The sequence below is a fragment of the Ascidiella aspersa genome, chromosome 4 (genome assembly GCF_963924565.1).
Source record: "Ascidiella aspersa chromosome 4, kaAscAspe10.2, whole genome shotgun sequence".
Classification (NCBI taxonomy): Eukaryota; Metazoa; Chordata; class Ascidiacea; order Phlebobranchia; family Ascidiidae; genus Ascidiella; species Ascidiella aspersa.
In genome coordinates, this window is record NC_139450.1 from 22,391,882 (window position 1) to 22,403,623 (window position 11,742).

An 11,742-nucleotide genomic window follows, 5' to 3' on the forward strand; every position below is an offset into this window, starting at 1 on the left:
AGCATTTTGGTGAATTATAAATGGTTTGCTTTATTAAATAAAGAAATGTTTTTCATGTGTAAATATACGTTTTTTTTAAATCGCTTTTAAGATTAAAAAGGAAAAAGTTAGAAGATTAAAATTGGCACGCCGGTATGTTTGAGTTGGACCTGCAGGGATGGCGAACCACTGGCCCGGCGGGTCACAAAGTGACCCACTACAGATTTTTAATGATCCACTTGTCTCTCTAGAAATACTGAAATGTCGTCAATCATTTTCAGGAAAGACAAAATGAATAAAACAATCCTTTTTATCCCACAAAAAATGGTGGATTCATGGGAATCCAAATTTGGAAATCGTCCAAAAACCTTAAATTACCAACCCAGACAATAACACTTAAAACGACGCACCAACAAAGTTTCACATAAAATAAGCATATAATTAAATATATGACCCACTTGTGCATTTTGTAAGGATTAACGTTGTGTTTGAGACCCGCGCGATAAAAAAGGTTCGCCATCCCTGGATTATAGTATCATTGGTTGGACCAGTGGTTTTCAACCTGGGGGTCGCAACCCCCGGGTGGGTCGTTAGCCTTTTCTCTGGGGGTCGCGAAGACGACGATTAAATACCCATCACTATTACAAGAATGTCAATTAATTGCCATAAAAAAATATCTGTAGATATTAGTGAATGTTGTTGACAGTGAATGTTTAAACATCAGCAGCCAGGAAGAAAGTTTCGAGACAATTATTTTAACAGTGCAGGCCAGGGGTCGGCAACCTTTTGCGAGTCGCGGGCCAAACCAACCTCAGCAAGTTCTCTGCGGGCCCTAATAAATTTTTACAAATATTTTGTTATAACAATGTGTGTTTTTTTGTCATTCTGAATCGAGGTCGGACCTAAATGTTTTATGCAATTAAATAGAAATATCTAATTTATACTAAAAACTTAACGCGTGAAAAAAAATTTGTTTGTTTTGCTTAAAACTTTTAAATTGCCTTTCAATGTGAAAGAAGACGTGACGTATTGCGCACACACAAAAAATTAAAATTAGACACATTTCTCAAACCCTTTGGTATAATTTTTATCATAAAACACGGAATTCACCAGAGAAAAGATTATAAAAATTAAGCTAGAGAAACTTTCATTTTTAAGTGTTCCATGCTACGGCGCACACCCTTTGGTGTTAGAAGACTTTCTCCAAAGCAACATGTAGTTGAAAGTGAAACAAGACGATTTTTTGCATTTCGTATGCTTCAAAAAGTTAAAAATATGATGCATGGCCTTGTGTCTGGTTTGAAAAAGGATCCGGCCCGCGGGCCGTAGGTTGCCGACCCCTGGTGTAGGCTTACTATTGAGTTCCCGGTATCAATCATAGGTAGCCTACGGCAGTGCTTTTCAACCTTTCCTGGAACAGTACACACTTTTACGTTTACTGAAGACCTTGTACACACACCAGCCCTTGCAATTGGTCCAACAACTAAGTGAAAACTCTTACCTGTAATCCAAGTTGCAATTACTTATATTGCGCTATGTTTATTCTCAAATTCAATAAAGACAGAAATCAGAAGCTAAACAAGTGTTTACTACTATACTGCAAAAAAACTGCAATCCATTGTCGCAACAAAGGCGTTGTGACAATAACTAGATATTACATCACAATAACCATTTTATCACGAAAAATATTTGGGTATGATGTCACAAGTAGAGCCAGATCTCAGGTGTGCTCTGGCAACAACAGCGCCACGCAGTGTTCCCTTTAAGGTGCCACACCAGGCAAATTGCGCAGTAAAATTTGCTTTTGCGCACTTACATCGTTCTTAAATATTTAACTTTTTTGCCACGACAGTTTGAGAATTTCGCATTGGCCATTTTTTCATTGATGTTTGTAGCTAAAAGCAAATAAACAAATCAAATTCACATTAACGATTGTGACGTAATAAATTACTTTGTCTAATCGACTGTGTATGTTTTTTATCTCAAAATGTCTACTCATGAAATTAAAGAAAAAAGAAGTTTAGAACAGTGCCGAACACAGCAGTGGAGTGTTGACCAATAATTCGGGATCATGAAACCGAAATGCATTATTAAGGACGAAAATTTTTAACACAATTGCAGTTTTTACACGATTCCTGTGCAGGTACAGTCTGTGGGATCAGAAATTGACAAAGTCATCTTAAAAACATGCAAATGAGTGAATAGTTCGTAAATCTTGGTTGTGAAAAAAAAAAGAAGACATTTTGTCCATTTAACCCGAATAGTCGGATATTTTTAGCCACCGCATTGTTGCCATATCCTTGCACACATTTAACTCGATTGCAGTTGCACATAGAAGTTTATTAAAAATATTTATTTCATGACTTCACGCTTTGTGACGTCATATTTAAATTTTCACGCCTCGCCCATATACAAAAAACAATGATTTGGCGCGGGCCCCTGCCAGCACAGCCGGAAAATATTCTTGCGCACTACAAAAAATATTTGCGCAGTAGAAAATTTTCTTAGACGGAACACTGGCGCCACGCTAGCACGCATAAACAAGCTTGTCGCCAAGATGCAACACTAGCCATATCACTGATGCTGCCTTGTGCATGAATTTAATAAATGAGTATTTTTTTGAACATAGTGGTACCATAATTTTTGTTATTTTTAATAATATTTTTTGCTGTATTGCGCATACACAAATGTATTACATATGCAGGAATCTATTTTTTGGAGGGGGTCATTTGTTACATTGGGTTGTCAAAACCAGAAGCTACACAGCACAAAAGCCAGCACAACGAAATACAAAGGCAAAATAAACATATTTATGACAAAAATTTTAGAAAAAAATATACTACAATAATAAGAATGGTCTATATTTTTAGAATATTAAAAAAAAATAAAAATTATGAAAAATATTAATATTCAATATTAATATTCGTCATAAATGACAAGATAAAAACATTTTCCCACCGTTTAATTAACAAATTGTTGTAGACCTTGAGCGCACCTTTCCAGTGATGCCACACCCGATGCCACTAGTATGGGGAATAAGGGTTTAAATCGACGATAACCGATATTAATATTCATAACAGATCGCGGCCATCTTGATACTGCTCCAGACGGCTCGATTGTAATCCTAATCGCGGCGATTTTTAAACGGCTCCAGAATAGTCAATTCGACTCGGAATCGAACAAGATTTTTACACGCTGCTTTTGTCTACTCTATCTTGCCAAAGAAAAAAAAATTCAAAAAAATTTAAAGTTTAAAAAATTTCATATTTATCATTGAATATGAACAATATCGCGAATTTTGCTCCCAGCAACATCCCCCCCAAAAAAGATCAAATTTTCGTCTTCCCGAAACTAAAAGCAACGCTTTGATCGTTGTATACTTTAGCGAACTCAGCGACGTTACAAAACCGCTTTCCGAAGCACCGCGTTCGCTTTAATTCTTGCTGACTTTTCTCCATAATGCCTTGCGAAATATAAATATTTTAATGGTGAAAATAATGGCCCAAATAGACGTTAAAAGCGACATGCTTTATTTTCAAACGTTTCGGCAATTTCTAATGCCATCATCAGTGATATGAAGGTCACATCGGTTGCACCCGTTTATACACATTTTGGTCGCACCAAGAAATGATAAGAATGATAAAAAAGTGCGAAACAAGCGTCGCAAAAAGATAGATAAAAAGGTGCGCAGCAAAAACGAGGAGCGAGGTGTAAGCCACCTGCGAGTGTGCGTCTGACGAAACAGGTGCAGAACAACTGCGACATACAATACAATAACATTAGAAATTGCCGAAACGTTTGAAAATAAAGCATGTCGCTTTTAACGTCTATTTGGGCCGTTATTTTCACCATTAAACTTATGAACAGATCCGTATATAGTTTTCCAAATTAATATTTTAATATTGAATATTAATATTTTTCATAATTTTCAATTTTTTTTTGATATTCTAAAAATATAGACCATTCTTATTATTGTAGTATATTTTTCTAAATTTTTTGTCATAAATATGTTTATTTTGCCTTTGGATTTCGTTGTGCTGGCTTTTGTGCTGTGGTGTTGTTAAAATGGGTCGCGGTATGAAAAAGGTTGAAAACCACTGAGTTGGACAATGGATACCTTGTGAAAAAGTTAAAAAAAAAAAAAAAAAAAAAATAGAAAGGTACCGTCTACAAATTATGCTCATTATGAACAATTCGGGTATGTTTAGCATTATATTTTTTACATTTTTCTAAATATAGCCTTATTGCCATTTTTTAGAAACGTAAATCCGGGACGCATATTGAAAACTGCAAATAAACTTAATGTAGACCCAATACAAAATAATTCAATGCAACTAATTAACTTAACGGTGTTGCGGTTGTTTTATATTTTGAAAGTTGGTATTTTTCAGGGCCCTATTTTTAATGGTGGTTTGTCTAAGTAATTTAAATTGTAGCCGAAAGTAATGTTCTGTATTGTGAATAAAATGAGTCGAGTAAATACTTTCTACAATTAAAGTAGGTGCGGCCCTCGTGAAAGCAGCAACAATATTGGCCTGCATATTGGCAAAGGCGCTGTGTCCATAACAAATTCGTATTCCCTGGACCAAATCATTCTCAAGCATCATTTAAACAAAATGTTAGATTCTGTAGAAGCCATTTTGTCATATTGTGTTTACACAGAGAATTTTTGTTTTAATCGATGTGTCGTAACGGAAAATTTTCAGTAAAAATCTATGGCCTAAATTCTTTGTAACCATATTCTAATGTTTACGTTACTCCTTGCAGCCAATGTGCAAACGATAAGCGGAAAGTTTTCGGTAAAATTCCGTTACGTAGATTTCTTGCAACCACATAATATTTGCAGCGAATTTGCAAAATTCAAATTGTTGACACCAATTTTTATGCGTCAAGTTATTTACATCCGTTTTTTTGTATATGTTTCAAAACACCGCGGTCTGAACATTAGTCGGTTTCCCCGGTTGTGTGATTTTTAAACTGTTGACATTTTAACTGCAGACAGAGGCTGTTTCGCAATCGCATTTTGACGTAAAATTTGTATGTTTCGCGTCAGAAATAAGTGTGAAAAAGGTTTAGACCACGCCTTGTTATCACGTGATATTTTGTTAAGTATTATAAGAATTAATGACGTAAATCTTTCTTTATCGCAGAAATTTTCTTAACTGATTCTCGTCTATAAATAGCGTGTTCAATCAATAAACCAGAGAGAGAGATAGAGGCTTTTATAGCTTCTACTCAGACAGCAAAATTGACTGTTCATGTATCTGAACTAAAGGAAGAATTGGACCTGTCTGGCCTCACGAAGACAGACCATCTCAAATCTTGTAGGAGTGTGGTCGATTCATCTTGGCAATTATATAAATGAAGACTCATTTACACGGACCCAAACCCTTCAAATTGATGCCCGCGTGTGAGGAACGAACCACCTGCAAACTACTTTCCCAAGAAGACTGAAGAAACGAAGCTCAAAAAAAAAAATATGTGCCTTAATCTGTATGGACCACCTACAAGCGACCGCCTAAAAACTGTCATGTTTGGAACTTGCAAGAAGCCAGCTTTAGAAGAAAATAATCTCATCGAAAGATACGTGAAGAGACGCTCCATAGCGTCAGCAAAGCATTTGCTTGGAATTCGAAACACGAAATACAAACAAGCGTTGCCGATAAAGACATCACCACTGTTTGGAATCATGGAAAACGAAACGGAATTATGGATTTCACAATAACTGATTCTGCCTAGTTTATCAGGTGAAAATCTTATACTTTTAATATATATATGTATAATTATTAAAATACCGACCGAAAGGTCTGTAAATTGTTTTAGTGCGACTTTTTATTAAACCATTATGTATCGCATTTCGCAAATTATGTATAGTCTATATCTATGAAGTCTAAGCTTAAACATCGATCGCACGATATTTTGATAAATGTTAAAAGAGCTTAATTTTTGTGCTTGGAGCTCAATAGTTTGAAATCAACGCGTTAAACTTGTGAATCATGATTTAATTTTGTTGTGCACGAAATAATTTTGTGTTAAATTTCCGAATTCTTTTAAATATTTGGTACGGTTTTGGGTTTTAGTTTAGGGAACTCTCGTTATACGCAGCCGCGTTTAGTTAGGTAGTTAAAAAACAAACACGAGTCTAAATACCTCGAAGAAAAGCATAATGATTTTTCCACACGCGAAATATATGCTTCAAAATCGTGTAAGTCTATAAACACGAATTAGGGATAAGCCCATTACCTGCCTTTGTTAAAATTAATAGTGAAAAAGCAGCAATTTCAAAGCGTATTTTCTTGTGATGCGTCGTTATTTTAAAACTTACATTGAACAAATTGTGCAAACTAAAAAATGCAAAATTTTTAAGGAAATGTTGCTCAATGTTAAAAATCAATAGAATTTAATTTTGTATTGAATCGCAAAAGATGTAACGTGAGTAATTACAAATTGCAGTAATTAATTGTCTCAAACTTTAAGTGTAACCTGTCGCGCCTATATATATATATAAGTATAGAAAATATGTGTGTCTATAACCAAAATGTTAATAACCTAAGTTTGAAGTGTTGCAATAAAAATGTTCAAGACATACGAACACACATCTGCCGAAAAATATTTCGCATTTTTCAGAATACAAAAGCACGTTGGACAGCGAAAGGTCACAGCACAGCGCAGCGCACAATGAATGGCTTTCCGGTGACGTCAAAATTACAACGCACCAAACAGGGAGTTTCCCCTGCTGCCGCACAGATCGCCTGAAAAGCTCAATCCACAGCAATGCAATGGTGTGTCAAGCACACAACAATTTCGAGCAACTCAGCGAACGCTGACATCAAAGTCCTCGGTTGCTAATTCAGGCACCAAAGAGAAAACTTTCTCGAGGAATCAGGAATCTGACTAAAACAATTGCGCAAATGCGTTATGTGATCGAACAATTTTCGCGTCCACGTGTCCACACACATTTCACAAACAAATAACCAGCTTTTAATATGCAAGCTGTTCCAAAATCTAGCGTGGGAATATTTGTAGAAGCCATTTTGTCATATTGTGTTTACACAGAGAATTTTTGTTTTAATCGATGTGTCGTAACGGAAATTTTTCAGTAAAAATCTATGGCCTAAATTCTTTGTAACCATATTCTAATGTTTACGTTACTCCTTGCAGCCAATGTGCAAACGATAAGCGGAAAGTTTTCGGTAAAATTCCGTTACGTAGATTTCTTGCAACCACATAATATTTGCAGCGAATTTGCAAAATTCAAATTGTTGACACCAATTTTTATGCGTCAAGTTATTTACATCCGTTTTTTTGTATATGTTTCAAAACACCGCGGTCTGAACATTAGTCGGTTTCCCCGGTTGTGTGATTTTTAAACTGTTGACATTTTAACTGCAGACAGAGGCTGTTTCGCAATCGCATTTTGACGTAAAATTTGTATGTTTCGCGTCAGAAATAAGTGTGAAAAAGGTTTAGACCACGCCTTGTTATCACGTGATATTTTGTTAAGTATTATAAGAATTAATGACGTAAATCTTTCTTTATCGCAGAAATTTTCTTAACTGATTCTCGTCTATAAATAGCGTGTTCAATCAATAAAAACCAGAGAGAAAGAGAGATAGAGGCTTTTATAGCTACTACTCAGACAGCAAACTCGGGTGCTTTTGTGACTGAACCAGATAGAGGCTACTCACCCGAACCGCAGCAAGCGGACAGAACAGGGTTTGTACGCCGAGAACCAGAGTTCTCGCCAATCAGTTCTGCAAGCTCAGATTCAAGCAGAAATTCTCCTGTCCAGAAGGTACGTAAACCCTTCGTTAATCTTGATAGACTTCAAGCATCTACTTCAGCAGCTGCTAATCATACAGCGAAAATACAATTGAGCAAGCCATCTCGAGGTCCAAGAACTCCACCTTTGATTAGACGAATTTCAGGATCCAGATCGCCCATAAGATCTAGATCACCATCAAGCAGAAGATCACAATCAAGCAGAAGATCACCACCAATAAGAAGATATCCATCGGAAAGAAGAAACAATTACAGAAGAAATAGCCACGAACGTTCCCCGGAATCCGAAGATTCTTACGAACTGTATCTCCCGCCAGCTCCAAGACCTTCGTGGCGAATCCACGTCCCGTTTAGTGCAGGCACATCAAGAGAGCAAATTGCTTCCGATCGGCTACTTGAAAATCAGGAATCTTGCCCTTTTGTCGATTCTTATTTCAAAGCTCGTGCAGTAACTACCCAACAAATCAGACTTCAAAACGGATCTTTTGAGGCCATTATCAAGAGGACGGCCTTTGACCATTTTGCTATTCCTAGCATCAGAGAATTCCGGCATATCAGCAATATAGACAATCTTGGAATTGTGGCTGTGCATTCTCTGCAAGCCAACAACGAACCAGGAGACGTGTTCGTGTGGCGATCAAGTCATACTCCAACATCTATTGAAGGCAAGGTCTTAACAGAGACGTTCTTGGCATTAAGAATATTCCTTAGTGTTCCATTACGTCTTGTAACAAGTCTTGTTTCTTCAATTCCATCAAGCTGGCCTCTAAAAACTATTACATATTATTTTGTTGAACTCTGCGTCATTTGCTTGAGCCGCGTGCTATTGCCGATGATTTAAAAGAAGTAATCTACCATGTTACTAAAAAGTAATGTAATGGATAGCATAATATCCTGGCTTGTGTGTAAAGTGGTAAACATTTTAATTTTTTCTAAATAAAACATTTTAATTTCTGTAAACGTTAATTGTTATACAGCATATATGTTGGTCGTCCCTTGACTATTTTATTTTGCTTATTTTGTGCCTGAAATGGGTTAACTAAATGATTCCCCACAAATGGAGTCACATTATTTAGCCTGTGTGGAAGCAGCATTTAATCGGGTGGCGTGTTATAAAGTACCGCATTTATCTGCGTGACTGTGAAACATATGTAATTGTTCGTTTTCGCAAACTAAAATTTTACACTTGTTGAAACAAAATTGCAAATAACGTGTGCTTATTTGAAATGAAACGACTTAATATACCCAACGGCTAAGCACGTCAAACATCTTTTGCGTAACGAAAACCAGTGACATATATCGATAGGGAACCACTCACAAACGTAAAACCTTAAGTTGTATCAGCCATTCAAAATGTAATCATACCTAAAGTTAAGTTGTAGCAGCCATCAAGAAAATTTTGAGCGGTAACAGACATCAAAAAGTTTAAGTCTTAAGTTGGAAACATTAAAACTTATTTGTATTAGGGAAATCAGTATGTTATGACTTCAATTTGATTTGTAATGCTGAAAACCCGCGACATTTATCGGTCCAGAATTACTAACAAACGTTAAACTTTAAGTCAGTGGTTCTCAACCGGGGGTCCGCAACTTCTAAATATACCTTAAGTAAAATAATTAACGCTGGGAAACATGCTTAATCACAATTTTGGTAAGTGATAAAATCACACAGTATAGAATGTTGTAAATCGCATTGTGACGTAACAAATCGCATTGAGTGTGACGTAACACTTCCATTGTAATGTAACACAAATAGATTGTTAAATGATTGGCATGATTATTACAGTTTCCATGTACTGGATTTGGAAAAGATGACATGCGTTTATCTATTCTAGCATTATCGAAAACACAACCAAGCATTTAAAGATTGCCTCGGAGATGCAGCAGCAGAAATCACTTTAAAATAAACGTGTTATAAAGTAATTTGGTGTTGTCTGTTAATTTATTCAACATAAGGTACACTATAGGCAGATATACTGAATTATTAAAAAGAACTATAAATGCAGATATTCCACCAAAAAAATGTAAGGGGTCCGCGACCATTTGAAAGCATTAAAAAGGTGCCACTGGTACAAAAAGGTTGAGAACCACTGCTTTAAGTTGTAACAGCAATTGTTTAGACTTGCGTGCGTAATATTTAAGCAAATAATACCGGCACCAAACTGCGTCGTACGTGAAAAAAATCCTTGAAAATTAAAATTGCTTAACGGTGACCAGTTTGGGACGGCGATAGCTTACCTTCCTCAAAAAGATATCTCCCAGCACTCGCCGAATAATATCCACTTACATTTTTTTACCCATCACAAACAAGAAAGGAACTAGCCCCAGCAACCTCACCCCCAGAAAAATATTTCTTAACACCCACTAGAAAATAATTAATTTTAAATGTTAAAAAAAAATTGCTTGACATCCTTACCAACCAAAAATGAAAAGTAAAAAGTATTACTTAGTTTTGAAAAAGAATTGCTAAATGGCTAACTCAAGAGTTTTTACATTTTTTATTTTTTTTGTAAATCTCAAATGGAAAAATCCGGGACAAATTGGTTAACCGGGCGGGACACCGGGACAAGGTCTTAAAACCGGGACTGTCCCGGCTAAACCGGGACGTATGGCAAGCCTATGTAAATATGCAAAAGATGCAGTAATGCGTATTGCTACTATACAACTTTAAGGCCAATCATCTTCAAAGTTCGGCTTAACACAAACGTTTGCAAAGAAACAGTTTGGTTAATTAAGAATGGTTTGCTTGATTAAATAAACTACTGTTTTTCATGTTTAAATAACGTTTTTGTTTTATGTAAAAAATACCCTTTAAGACTAAAAAGAATAAGTTACGAAACTTTGGCACGGGAAGAAGTTGGTAAAAATTGACACGCCGGCATGTTTGAGTTGGACACCCCAGGTATTTTGAATTGTAAGTCATTTAATTTAAGTTAATTGATGTATTAAAAATACAGCAACTCATTGCCAAAAATATCAGCTATAAGCATTTTTAAGATTTTGCATAAACCAGAAAAATAACTCATTTGTGTTCCACCGGTCGTTATTAAAACATCGAAAACAACTGACAACGCCATGAGCTTGCCACTCATCAGACCAAATTATGGTTCCGGGCATGATGTTGGCCTGGACAAACGGAAACAATGTATTTCGACGTGGAACAATTTGCAGGAAGCACTCCCTTGCACAATCATTGTAATTACAATTTACAGTGCAAGTATATAAAATCGAAAACTTATACTTTGTGTCAATTTCCACGCCGCCAAATACCCATACTTGTGAAGTAGGGCGAGCCTGGACATTCAACAGGGGACGTGGCTTTATTTTGCACAATGTGCGCAAAAATGTGCTCGCCAAAAATGTGCGCACATTGTAAAAAAAAGTGCGCACATTTTTAAAGGCATTTTAAAATGTGCGCATATTTTTTGCACATTTTGGCCCTACTCCCCTAATCATTTGCCGATTGGCAATAAGGTCTGCTGAACATATCTTTAAAAAAGTGTTTGATTAAACTAGGGCTACCATATTTTCAGAGCACCCAAAAAGAGCGGACATTTTCTTGCCTGCAAGTGAAACGAAAATAGAATTGTTATGTTTGAGAAAAACGTGCCATATCAACAAGTATTGCATTCAGCTTCGAAATTAACACATACAACGGCAATATTGCAAAAACATTATCGATTCGCGCAAAAACGTTGCTGGAGTCCCCCTGTTACTATATAGTCTCTTAATTATCCAATTATATAAAATATGGATAAAAAAAGTTCGAACGGTGGATGAAGTTTATCGTTTATATATAAGTTAGCAAAGTTGTAATTTAATAGGGCCTTTATACCTTTGATGATATGAAAACATGCAATGGCACTCAATCAGACTTTGTGCTAAAAAAAAGTTAACATCAGAAGAATTATAAAACCGAAGATTCGCGCCGAGCGCGACAATTTTTTGCCATTTTAATGTTAAAGTTGGCAAAAACAGAGTT